Source organism: Oreochromis niloticus, linkage group LG23, assembly GCF_001858045.2.
Source record: "Oreochromis niloticus isolate F11D_XX linkage group LG23, O_niloticus_UMD_NMBU, whole genome shotgun sequence".
Taxonomy (NCBI): domain Eukaryota; kingdom Metazoa; phylum Chordata; class Actinopteri; order Cichliformes; family Cichlidae; genus Oreochromis; species Oreochromis niloticus.
The window spans coordinates 25,098,342-25,112,729 of NC_031986.2; the positions used below are offsets into that span (position 1 = coordinate 25,098,342).

Here is a 14,388-nt window from a genome sequence, read left to right on the forward strand (position 1 = left end):
TTAAAATGTTATGTCTCAACCATTTACTGTATGGTTTTTATATTTTTAGCAGTGTGTCACACAAGCAGCAAATATTGTCCAAAAAAAGTAAGAAATCTTTGGGGGTGCTTTGATTCATTTTTGGGGGTGCTGAAGCACCCCCCAAAATGGGCTAAAATCGCCCCTGACTTAAATACTGAGTTTTATATTAATTTGGGTTATGTCTTATATGTGAGTGCCCTCCCCCCAAAGAAATCAGGAAGGGGACAGATATTTTTCACAGCACGTGTTGATCATTTAGCTTTTAGCAAATCTTTGTTCTGTAGAATGAACTTTCCCATGTTACCTTTTTAAACATTAAAAGTCATGAGCACAGAAACAAGCTGGCTTGTGACTGTTTCATTCTTTCAAGTTCTCAACATTTCACAATTCTTTAGCTAAAATATTGCTAGATAATAAAATCTTTGGAGGAGTCAAGCGGAGTCAAGGAGGCCATTTACTTGAAAAGGGAAAGACCATCTCTGAATCGAGGAGGGGGCCTAAGGGTACATCTTTTGCCATCTTACAATGCTGTGATTGCAGCCATTCCCCAACTCTCTGTGAATGGTACTCATGGCCATTGATCAGTGGTTGTTGATCAATGGTCATGAGAATTTGCATAATTATGATGAAGGAACCCATTGTTCCTTCAACGAGCTGGTTTCAGGCATTATGCAAATGTGCTGTTTATAAGATTGGGGAAACCTGCAGTCAGCTGAGTCTGAAGAAGTCACTTGGATGAGTGACGAAACGTTTCTCCCACTGAAAACGCTACGTCCAGATGAACAGAATCAACCAATAACAAAGTTATTGGTAGTTTTTTATCTAAAAATGCAGCCAATGTGATTTTTTTAAATAAACATTTCAAACCACCAACCTACCAATCAGTAGATGACCTGCTCTATTACCTGAGCTACAGCCACCCCGAGTGAACATCAAGAAGAAGGAACATGAGAAGCTTGAAATACTATCAAAGCATGAGAGAAGAGCAAGAGAAGATGTTGAAGGTGAAAGCAACATAGGTCCATGTGGTAACTGGAACACTTGGAGTTACCACTCCAAGTTACCCCCAAACTGGGCGAGTGACTCAGGCAGATCCCAGGAACAACATCTGAGATATCTGCACAGAAGAGCATAGTTCTAGGAACAGCTAGGATACTAGATACTGTTGGATCCTCAAGCTCACAGACACATGATTTAAGGACCAAAACTGCAGCCAGTGGGGAATTTGTTTTTCTTTATCTCTTTCTCTTATATTTTCATACATTTTGATATACAACTGATGTCATGTAATTTATTTAATTTATTTTTAACAAAAGATGGGTGTTTATAAACAGAAAAGGAGAGTTCCTTCAATACTGGTGGACATGATTCTGTAACAATCTGTCCCAAGAAATTACAAAAAAGAATTTATTCAGCACACAAAATCAGAGTTAAAAAGAATGATCAGCAATCAAATAATTGATTCTGGTTCTGCTGGAGGTTTCTTCCTGTTAAAAGGGAGTTTTTCCTTCCCACTGTCACCAAAGTGCTTGCTCATAGGGGGTCATATGATTGTTGGGTTTTTCTCTGTATCTACTGTACAATATAAAGCGCCTTGAGGCAACTTTTGTTGTGATTTGGCGCTATATAAATAAAATTGAATTGAATTGAAATAATCAAACCAGCAAGGAAACATTTAAACCATGTGAACATTTGTAATACTTTTATTCATTTTTTTCCACAAATTTCAGAATATTTAGCATCCATCAAATCAATTCTACTTCACAGGTAGTATATGAAGGAATGCTCTAGATATTTAATGAGAGCTAGTCAAGAATGTCAGAGTGTAGTTTATTTTAACTAGCAGAGGAACAAATCATCAACTTAGAGTCAAATTATTTCACAGTTAGAGATTCCCTAAAAATTCGTCATATTTTGAAGAGTCTAGCTGTAATGTGACGGCTAGTCAGACTCAGTTTTATTTTTAGTTTGCAAACCAAACAGGCTTACAATAAAAGTAGAAAACTGCAACCCAGGAGAACAAAATAATGATTCAGCAATGTACAAAGCTGGGAACTAATACATTTATAATAAAAAGGTATATATAAAGTTTAGCCATCATTTCATCATTCTAACAGCAAAAATAAAAATCTTAATGAGCCCTGGCTGCTCATTAAACTTGTATCAATTAGACAATAATGTGTGAATGTCTCTGAGCAGTTTGTAAATTCATCTTTTGGGTAACTGCTGTTCAGTGAATCCTCTCAGAAAAAAGTTTCTCTTCTGCAGCAAACTAAGTGCACCTGATAACTGTCTCAGCTGAACTGAGCTTCAGAGAAACACAACACACAGATATTCACCATGAACTTTAAAAGATAGAAAAACACACGTGGATCCTGGAATAATCGTAGCTTCCATCTTTATCACTTACAAATCAGTTTATAAGAACAGTTTAAAACATCTGATGAATCCATGAATCTCAAAATGTGTTTCTGGGTAAAAGAGACAGACTTGTACAGACTGAACTATCTGTTCAACAGTCAGTCCTCTAACAGGAGGACACTCTTTACACTCAACTCAGCACAGACACACTGAAGAACCAGGAAACCAGACTGTAAATCCAGGATAAAGAGGTTCAGTGAATCTGGTGTTGAAGGTATGGAGGTGGATCAGAGTGTCAGAGGAGACTCTGTAGAAGGACAGAGTGCCAGCAGGACAGTCCACATACACTGCTACTCTGTTAGAGACAGAGGAGGAGGAGGAGGATGGGGGATACAAATATGTTTCTCTGTTACTGTGACAGACAGAGTAACCCTTAACATCAGAGGAGAACAGACTCCAGGACTGATCATTCCTTCCAAACACACAATCTTTACTGTCTCCTTTTCTTCTGATTGTTCCATAGCTCAGTGATATTTGAACCTCTACTTTCCACTCGACCTCCCAGTAACAGCGACCAGTCAGCCCATCTCTACACAGCAGCTGAGGATACTGGTAATCAAATCTGTCTGGATGATCAGGATATGACTGATTCTCCTTCACATGTGTCACCTTCCTGTTGTTGTCAGACAGTTTGAGGTTTGTGTTCACTGTGTTTGTGTCGATTGTGAGTTGACAGGAATCTGATGGAGAGAACAAACACAATCCAGCTGCAGTTATTGATCCATCATCTGTTCATTGATTGACACTTTGATGATGACTCCTGACATCAGAGATGTGAATGAGTGATGTGACAGTTTGAAGATGGTTGAATGTGTGCTGCTTTGTTTTCATGAATCACATTAAAAACACACTTACACTTCCTCAGACCTGGTGTCAACCATCGGACTCCAGCAGGCTCCACCCTGAAAGGAGGAGGGGGGTCAGACCAGCACAGTCTCTTTCAGCATGCACACATGGACATTACATCGCCCTCAAACACATACTGTTAGACACTGATAAAGGAATATTTGGACACATACACTTTAATCAATAGAATGATGAAATTACTGATGATTTCGACTGATCCTGGATAGAAATACACATAGATATCGAAATGATTAAATGCCACACTGAAAAAAGATTACTTGTTACAGCAGCATACAGGACAGAAAAAAGTGAATCAGAGATATATTAGAAAAGTAAAAATAGAAAAGGGTAAATATTGGGGCTCTATGGATGTACTGTAGGTGACTGGTGTTAGGAAAATACATTTTCTAGCGCTTATTTGCTATGTATTTTGTTTTATACATTTAATAACAGGCCAGTATATTAAAGGCCACCTTTGAGTTATAAACTGTGTCATAGGTCATTAGATTGTTTAGCAAGACTGAAAACTGTGCAGAACAGGAAGCTTTGTGCAGAGTTGCAGAGAACATCGCCTACATTTGTGCTGCTAAAAGAAGACAACAGGAAATGACCTTTGGGTCATAAAAACTAGACATGAGTAGCTAGGGTGCAGATGTTTTTGCAGCTATGTGGCAGACATGTAGAATTAAAATAGATAAAGTGACGGTTTTGTAGGGGTGGAGGGAGCAGACTATATTATACACATCCGGCCTGTGATGCTTCAGATCTGCAGATGCTTAGCACCGTGCACATCTCTCTTCCGGAAGTTAATGATTGAATAAAATGATTATAAATACTCTGAGTCTGCGTCTTCTCTGTCCGGTCTGAAGAATGAAAGAATCTGGGACAATACTGGGCAGGACAAAGCTGGCACTCTTTACCAGTCTACCAGTTTGTGGTTTCAAAACAGTCCCCCAGCGTCTCATTGGGTTCTGTCAGGTCACATATTTTAACAATTTTGTTGAATTTCTTCAGGGTGAAAAGGTGTGAATTCAGGCTTTTAGAAATCCACCACACCTCCTCCGACCAGATCTACAGACTTCACTGCTGATGGTGTTTTATCCAACTTGGGGATGTAGTCTGAAGCAAATGTGAGAAGCAGTGATCTGAAAGGCTGAGTGCAGATGGAAGGTTGCATGGCAATGGATGTGTGTGGTTGCTTATTAAACAGTTACGTATATATCAAGTCAGGCTGATTGATATTCCTAGATTAAATAACTCTGTGAGTGAGTTCAGATTGTTCATCTGAAGTGAAATTAGTCTGTGGAAATGAAAGGCTTCTTTGTAATGGTGTAATTAATTAATAATTCATTAATATTAAGTTGAAATTCATGGGATTCACCCACGTAGTTGCATATCAGTATTTTTTTTTTTTTGGTGATCTATTAAATCCAGTGTTGGGGAGTAACGGAATACATGTACGGGCCTTACGTATTTAAAATACAAAATAAGAGTAACTGTATTCCATTACAGTTACTGTTTAAAAAGGTGATATTCAGAATACAGTTACTTTGTTAAAATAAATGGATTACACGGCGGTCTTTTCCTGTTTCATTTGTTAGGCTATGCCCTCTCTGTTTTTGTTAATTCCACACCGGTGGAAACCCAAACAAAACACGCACTAAGAGCCTCTAATGCCTGTGTCTGAATCTCGCGGCACATATCACCTCTACTTGTGGCCCGCATAATGACGTGAAAAAATATTTTTAAAATTACTATTCAAAAAATATGGGCTCAAAATGTGGTCATAAATATTTTGTACTTGTAAATCAGTTTTGTATGTGTAAAAAGAATTTGTGCATGCGTAAAAAAGATTTGTATGTGTAAAAAAGATTTGTGTGTGTGTAAAAAAGATTTGTATTTGTAAAAAGAATTTGTGCGTGCGTAAAAAAGATTTGTATGTGTAAAAAGAATTTGTGCGTGCGTAAAAAAGATTTGTATGTGTAAAAAAGATTTGTGTGTGGACTTAGCCAAAAACCCCCCTGCAAGTTACAAGTACGAATTTTGACCCCATTTTTCTTCCTGTCATCTGATTGGTCAATGTCATGTCAATCACAAATGTAACAATCCAATCAGAGAACAGATGGGTTTGGCTGTCGGAGGGGCACTTTTTTGAACTGCAGGTCCTTGAAGGGAATAAATGCCCTTTTACATGCCAACCCAGCGTTTTCCTTCATCACCACGAAGGAAAACAGTCTGTGGTCGTCCGAGTTTGGTGATTTTTGTGTCACAGGTCTACGTGCTTTATACAGGGACTTCCACAGGCTTTTCAACAGCGCTGCGGACCGCGGGGGGGGGGGCAGTGTTTTGGAAATGACAGTCTTCATTACAAAGCTTTCTTCGTTATGAATTAGCATACATGTTTTTATTGAACATTTGAAGAACTAGCAAAAAAAACAGAAACTGTTGTAGAGGACATAAAGTCAGAGATAGAAACGACAAGGAGCAGGTGCATCTAGTACAGGTAGAGCTGCTGCAAAAACCCACAGAGCTCAGCAGCCAGCGCAACAAATTCTGGATCCTTTGCTTTTAGTTAGCAGTTAGCATTAGCAGCACATCCTGCGTCCGATGTGAAAGGACCTTTATGCTGCGCACTGTGACTCACAGCAATGGTCCCGGGTCAGCCCTGACTTTGTGTTAAACTAATCCTAAAGTAATAATGGTATTTCTAACCACTGACATACCACAACTTTATCCTTTCAACAGCTGCTGAAAGTAAGGGGACCTAGCTGCTATCGGATATTTATATAGAGATCCTCCAGCTTCAAACTGTATTACCCTTCAAGGACCTGCAGTTCAAAAAAGTGCCCCTCTGACAGCCAAACCCATCTGTTCTCTGATTGGATTGTTACATTTGTGATTGACATGACATTGACCAATCAGATGACAGGAAGAAAAATAGGGTCAAAATTCGTACTTGTAACTTGCAGGGGGGTTTTTGGCTAAGTCCACACACAAATCTTTTTTACGCATACAAATCTTTTTTACGCACGCACAAATTCTTTTTACACATACAAATCTTTTTTACGCACGCACAAATTCTTTTTACACATACAAATCTTTTTTTACGCACGCACAAATTCTTTTTACACATACAAATCTTTTTTACACACACACAAATCTTTTTTACACATACAAATCTTTTTTACGCACGCACAAATTCTTTTTACACATACAAATCCTGATTTACAAGTACAAAACTGATTTACAAGTACAAAATATTTATGACCACATTTTGAGCCCATACTCTCTGTCTCTCACTAGCAGTTGACCCAGACAACAAAGTAAAGCTAGTTTTCGGCAATGAGCCCGACATGGAACCCGACTTATTAGCCAGAGGTCCCTTTACTACGATTGGGAGCTGTGGACGTGTTTTATATACACGCGGAATAGTTTTCTACACAAGATCGCTGCAAAAAGTGCAGACTGACCTTATGTCCACCCAAGTGTTACTCATTTTATATTAAGATTAAAAAATTTAGTTGGTATTGGTATTGGCAAGTAACCTTTAGTAATAGTAATAAATCACACAGTTGTAAAAAGCATGACAATATATTAAGTAATCCAAAGTATTCAGAATATGTTACTCTCATTAAGTAACGTTACGGAATACGTTACAAAATGAATTTTGGGGCATGTATTCTGTAATCTGTAGTGGAATACATTTTAAAAGTAACTTTCCCAACACTTATTAAATCACTGATTACAGATCAAATTAATTGTCTAATGCAGAAATCAGGGTTGCTGGCAGGGTGAAGTGTGTCAACCCTGGAAAAGGATATGGTAAATGGTAAATGGCCTGTATTTGTATAGCGCTTTACTAGTCCCTAAGGACCCCAAAGCGCTTTACACATCCAATCATCAACCCATTCACACACAGGTGATGGCAAGCTACACTGTAGCCACAGCCACCCTGGGGCGCACTGACAGAGGTGAGGCTGCCGGACACTGGCGCCACCGGGCCCTCTGACCACCACCAGTAGGCAACGGGTGAAGTGTCTTGCCCAAGGACACAACGACCGAGACTGTCCAAGCCGGGGCTCGAACTGGCAACCTTCCGATTACAAGGCGAACGCCCAACTCTTGAGTCACGAAAGGGAAAGGGAATGGATGGATGGATGGATGGATGGATGGATGTGCACCACAAGATCAATTTTGAAATCAGTTTCTCTTAACGTAATACCTGGTATACACTGATCAGGCAGGACATTATGACCACCTGCCTAATACTGTGTTGGTCCCCCCTTCTGCTGCCAAAACAGCAACAGTTATGATGCACTGTTCTGACACATAAGAACCATATATAACTATAAATGGTTATATATACCAGATTTAAGGTTTTTAACAGTTGAAGTTACAGTGGCTTGTCTGTTGAATGGGACCACAGGAGCCAGCCTTTGCTCCCCATTTCCAGCAGTGAACCTTGGTCGCTCATGACCCTGTCCCTGGTCCACCACTGTACCCTGGACCACTTTTTATAGATACTGACCACTGCAGACTGGGAACACCTAATAAGAGTCCAGTCGTCCAGACATAACAATTTGGCCGTTGTCAAACTCAGTCAAATCTTTATATTTGCCCATCTTTCCTGCTTCTAAATTAGTGCTGAAGACAAGGTATTCACTTGCTTCCTAATGCATCCCACCAACTAACAGATTATTCACTTTCAGAGGTGTGGACTCGAGTCACATGACTTGGACTCGAGTCAGACTCGAGTCATTAATTTTATGACTTTAGACTTGACTTGAAAAAAGGTTGTAAGACTTGTGACTTGACTTGGACTTTTACACCAGTGACTTGGGACTTGAATTGGACTTGAACCTGTTTACTTGAAAAGACTTGATATTTTACCCAAATCTAAAATTTAACATACATATTATATAAAAAGTGCGGACCATTAATTCACTTTATTCATTCATTCATTCTTACCACACTCCGTATGTATGTGAGCGTGGGCTGTAGCACAGCCAATCAAATTAACCAGATTTGAAAAAAACAAGAACAAAAACGCTCGAGCCAAAAATGCTTCCAAGAGTAATTTCTTTCGGGTACATAAACTACGAAGTAGTCAACAAAAAACGAAATGCAATATGCAAAACATGCAAGAAGAGAATCACAGACGGAGATGGAACAACTTCCAACTTTGTCCGACATTTGAAGTTGCATAAAGAACGGTAGGTGGTGCTTTTTTTTTTTTTTTTTTTTTTGCTACGATGAGACAGCTGACTTAGCTAACTTCATCTTATTAGCAAATGTTCTTCGGGCTACGTAGATGATACTGTTTGGCTTTAACAGGTATGATATGTTTGTCATGCTATTTTAAATCCGGTCCTGCAAGCGCATCCAAGAATAACATGCAACTTGTTAGCTCAGAATTGTCGGTGAATGGTGAGCAGGGTCCGTTTCAGAAAGTGGGTTCTGTAGCTGTACTCAGTCTCTCTCCGTCTCCTCCCCATCATTAACCCCGTAGATTTAACCCAGTTTAGACTGACAAATATTTATTTTACCATCACATCACAATTCAAAATCACTGTTTAATTTGCAATTAGTGTATGGTCGTGTTTAACTTTTGCATGTCTGAGCCAGGGAAAAAAATTTTTTTTGGTTAGAAAATCTGGCCCACCTTAGTGTGTAATTGAGTAGTCCTGCTATACATGGCCTTTTTCTTCTGTCATTTATGTCAATACATCAAATAAAATACTTTGATCTTATGTTATTAGCTGTTGTTTATTTGCAAAGGTTATTCTCAACAGGGATGCTAGACAAAAACGGCGTTTTCTACAGACAGCCTAGCATACGCTCTCCACTTGCGAGTGAAAAAAGAAAAAGAAAAAAACACCCCTTCCCTATTGGTGTTAGAGTTTACCATGTCAGCCAATCAAAAAAATGATAAGGCAACATGTGACATTTGGTTGTTTAGGGAGAAGGGGAAGTTTTTAGGAGTGACAGCGGGCGAGCGAAAGAAAGAGAGAGAGAGAGTTTTCATATGTGAGACATTAGTGACGTTTAGCGTGTTTGGAGGCTATAGTTAGTTTGTTGTGTAGTTATTGTTTTGTATTGTGTGTCGGTTAGACTGCTGAATTTCATATTTGATCTAAAAAAGCTGTCAAAGGCAGATTCCAGTGTAAACGCTGTCTCCACATAGAAAACTGGACTGTTGCACCTCCAGTTGTCAGACCTGCAGGGTTTAGGCCTGTGGTGTTCTCCTCTGTCTTATACTGAACACAAACTACATTTTTTGGACTGGCACAAATAATTTGTGTGCCTTCTTATTTGATGCAGCACACCTGATTGTTCTGTAAATAGATTTAAATGGTTATATAAAAAACGCCTGAGGCCTTGGCTGCATTTTTAGGTAAATAGTACCATATAACTTTGTTGTTTGCAAAACTTGTGCATAATTTTTTAGAAATGTACAATTTCTATTTGCATTTCAAGTTATGAAAATGATTCTTTAAACATGTAAAAAAATATAACTTTTTTCTACTCGGATTCTGAATTTTTTGTCTGAATTTAGATCAACTGTGCTAATATAGTATACCAAAATGAAAAAAATAACTCAAATTTCAGATATTTGAGGTTGTGCTGTAAATAATGATAACAAACAAGGCAAGAAAAACATATTTTAAAAGTGAAATATAGAAGTAAAATCAAAAGTAGTCAAGAACGGCCAATTATACCCGGGACCCCAGAGGGTTAAAAAAAAAGACTTGAAAGGACTTGAAATTCAAAGTTTCGGACTTGGGACTTGACTTGAAAGTTGTCTGTCTTGACTTGCGACTTGACTCTGACTTGCTTGACTTTACTTGAGACTTGACTTGTGACTTGAGGATAAAGACTTGGGACTTACTTGAGACTTGCAAAACAATGACTTGGTCCCACCTCTGTTCACTTTAGCTGTTAGTGGTCATAATGTTATGCCTGATCTGTGTATAAACACAGTACGCAAAATAGACTGTTTGGACTGCAGTGAAATGTTTGTTCAGTGTGAGTGAAGTTGGGATGGTCTTAGGCATGGAGATGCTGCAAGATTGAGCCCTTGTTCAACAGCAGACCGAAGGGGAGCTATGCCAGAAGCTGAGAGGACTGACAGATTAATTGAGACAAAAGGTATTTGCCTTATGCTTGGTTTGTAATTTTGCAGTACTGGGAGGAACACTCTCGTGAAGTTAACACTTTGATTTTCTGTCATTATTTTCTGAATTACTTTTTTTTTAAATCATATTCATATTCATGTCCATCCGTTAAATCAATGTATCTTTATTTATAGTGACCACATGCAGCTGTGTAAGAGTTTATTCCAGCATGACTAAAATGTGGTTCTGAGTCACCTGATCCAGTCCCAACTGTAAGCTATAAGTATAAAGGGCGTCTTTTTTCTGAACCCAAACTGGGAGCTGGTTCCATAGAAGAGAGACCTCTATCCTAGTTATACAAACTCTAACAGCCATAAGTAAGTCTGCAGTCTTTGTGTCATGTGCTCTGTTTGAATGGATAAAGTAAGTACTGAACAAAGCACCAATTTTCTAAGTAAATTTACTTCTAAAGGTGCTATTGGCATGAAATTCTCACTAGATATGCGTAGCAACCCATCCACACATGCAAAGAATTCGAACCATAGATGTCCTTAAATTAAGTTTTGTGTAATAATTAGAAGTGACACAGGGAAAATGTTTGTAATGTTGAAAATTATAGTAAGCGTTCTTACTAAAATTTATTTTTGTCTAAAAGCTTTTTTTTGGCAGTGACAACTTCAAGATGCCTCCTGTATGGCGAAATTAGTCACATGCATCACTAATCTTCAAATCTGAAATGCTCCATTCGATGAACTCTGACCTTTAGATCTTGCTATAGATTTTCAGTTGGATTCAGTGTGGGTGATTGGCTGGGCCATTATAGCAGCTTTACTTTCTTTCTCTGAAACCATTTGAGAGTTTCCTTAACTGAAAATTCCCCCCTCATGTCATCTTCATCATCCTGGTAGATGGCAACAGATTTTCATCAAGAATGTCCCGTTGCATTTTTCCAATCATCCTTCCTTCAATTATATGAAGCATGCAAGTGCCCTGTGCTGAAAAATACCAATATACTGTGATATTCCCACATCCAAACGTCACTGCTGGTGTTTTTGGGGTGATATGCAGTTCCTTTTGACTTGGTTTATACTATGGCATCCAAAGATTTTAATTTTGGTCCCATCTGAACAGAGTATATTCTCCTGGTATTTTACAGGCTTGTTTAAATATTTTTCAGCAAACTTTAAATTATGGTGTTTCTTCAGTAATGGAGTCTTGTATGGTCAGAGTGGAAATAGGCCATGGTGGTTGAGTGCATTACTTATACTTTTCTTTGCAACAATTATACCTGCTGTTTCCAGGTCTTTCAGTAGTTCCTCACAAGTGGTTCTTGGATCTTGGATAATTCTTTTCACTTGTCTGTCTGACTTTTGTAGGGAGCACTTGATCATTGTCAGTTTATGGTGAAATTATGTTCTTTCTACTTCTGGATTATGATGCCAACAGAGCTCACTGGAATCTTCAGTGGTTTAGAAATTCTTCTGTAGCCTATACCATCAGTATGCTTTGCAGCAATAACATTGTGAAGGTCTTGAGAGACCTCATGAGCAATGTTCCCTCTAAGCTGTGCGCAATCACACACTACTGGCATGGTCTCTGCGCACAGAAAATCTGCACTGTGCACAAAAAAAAAAAAAAAAAAAAAAAAAAAAAAAAGCTAACCTGAATTGCAATTAAAAAACATACATTAACAATTCATTCTGTTTTGCAGCGTGAGTCAGTAAGTGACCGGTGACTAGCCGCTCCAGCCAGTGATGCGTTTCACATTCGTATATTCGCAGCTAATCAACATCGTCGACAGGCTATGACAGCATCCTTTTGTGCAGACACAGGTGTTTTAGCTAGCAAAGCGGCGTGGCTGATGTGGAGTGAAGCCATGTTAATGACAACGTGTACAACAATAGAGAGCAGGACAGATGAAACAATAAGCGGAAAAAGTGTGGACTTTATACCAGTTTTTAAATTGTATTGATAGGCCACGTAAAACCAGAGTTATGATAAAAAATATATGCAATGTTTGATTTTTTCCTGAATACTATTGTTGTTTATATTTACTGCGGGAAGAAATGGTAAAAACAGCGCTTTATAAGGAAAGCGCTCGAAAGCACTCTCCGCCTCTGAGCAAAAACAAAACCAAAAAACCCCCACTCCCTTTCCTATTGGTAGAAAAATGTTGCTTACAGTGTCTAATGTTGCTTACAGTGGTCCAAGGGACCTCTCAGGGAGTTTGTGTGTTGGCTCAGACAATGAAAAATTAAAGGGAACATTGCTCATCATTTATACACATGATGAGAATTTTCTTGTGCGAGTCCTTGGTCATGAGACACATTTTTATAGGCCTTCAGTTGGGACTAAGACAAATCATATTAATTTGCACTGAGTGGAAAGATTGCTTTCTAATTACCATGATGTTCCATGCCTTTTTACACCTCATTTGCTTGATGTATTCAGTACTTTTTCCCTGTATCATTTCTCATTGGCACACATAATTAATGACCATCTATGATTTGATTTCTTTTTTTGTTACTGACATCTGGTGATAATTTCATGTCAACAGCACTAAAAAGAAATATATCTACTCAGAAAGTTGGTTATTTTTGCTGCTGTAAATGAGAAGAAGTTGCTCTGGATATAACAGGAAGCCAGTGATGAAAAGTCAATATGGATGAAATATGATCTCTCTCTTTCTAGTCACTCTTAGTACTCCCACTGGAAGGTTTTGCTTGAACTAAAGACTCTTCAGGGAGCCTTTAAAGCAGTTTAACCTCAAAGCAATAAATGCTACCCATCAACACTACTCTGAGACTTTGTTTCTAATTCTAGAAATATTAAATAGAGCATTCCCAGTTATTTGTTAAATGTGCACATCAAAGAACATATCCTTAAAAAAGTGTATTCAAGTTTCATGACAGTGTTACCAGAAGCTGAGGTAATGCCATCTAGAATAAGCATAAATTAATTTTTTTTAAAAATACATTCTTAAACATCAAGTTAAAGGTAGTCACCCTCATACGAAATACTCATTCAATTTCAGATTTTTATTTTTCGGTTGTAACTTCAGGAACGATTTCAAACTATTACAAAGGCAACATGTTAAACCCTTTTGAGCTAAGAAAACAATTTATGATTATTCGATTTCAAATGATATCAGAACAGACCTTGCATTATCATAAAAGTGCTGACTGGATATATTACTTTAATTTGGAGACTGTGACAAACTTGTGACAAAAATAATCAGGCCTGCAGAACAGTAATATTTGATATGTTTGTGATGTTTATTTCATATTTAAAGTATAAGGGTTGCAATTGTAGGGAACAAATCAGTATTAAAATTAGTGGGGGTTTTTGCTGACAAAAGGATGTACTGGATACAATGGATTGTGGAAGCCAAGAATAAACATACTTATAGGACTAAAGGAAGGAAACTTTGAAAGTAATTTATCTTCTTTTAATAACATGGGTTCTGCTCGGTGTTTAACTCCGTCTAATCCTCCTGTGTTATCCATCTATGAGGTTTCAAAGCTATTAAGAAGACAATCTACCTGTGTGAAATCAAAGCTTTTCACACAGGTAAATTGTGGTGACACATGGCATTGAAGAAAAACAAAGTAAAATCACGTCCATCTAAACTCAGGGTTGCAGGGGGTGAAGTGTATCACAGTTGACATTAAGTGTATACATGGATAGGCCACCAGTCTACCACAGGGCTAATATAGAGGGATAAGATAATCATACACACTCACTTTTTGCCACCCTCCTTGGCAATTTTGTTTTGTGACACTGTATTTTTTTTTATTGAACTAAGTTGATTTTATGTGATTTAATTGCTGTGACATTAATTTGCCAATACTGTCACTTTGAGAAATCAACCTTTAAATATATATATTATAAAAGTCCAGACTCCTTATTGCAAAGAGTGAAAAAGAGTAAAAAAACAGAAAGACACCTGGACATGTAATTCTATGGATTTAAATAGCCTGATAAC

At 38.0% G+C, this 14,388-nt stretch overlaps 1 protein-coding gene across 1 annotated transcript in view; it reads right to left on the minus strand.

Moving 5' to 3' along the window:
- Positions 1–14,388, minus strand: part of LOC109196997 (NLR family CARD domain-containing protein 3) — a 501,803-nt gene that overhangs the window by 187,799 nt on the left and 299,616 nt on the right. The window lies entirely within an intron of this gene.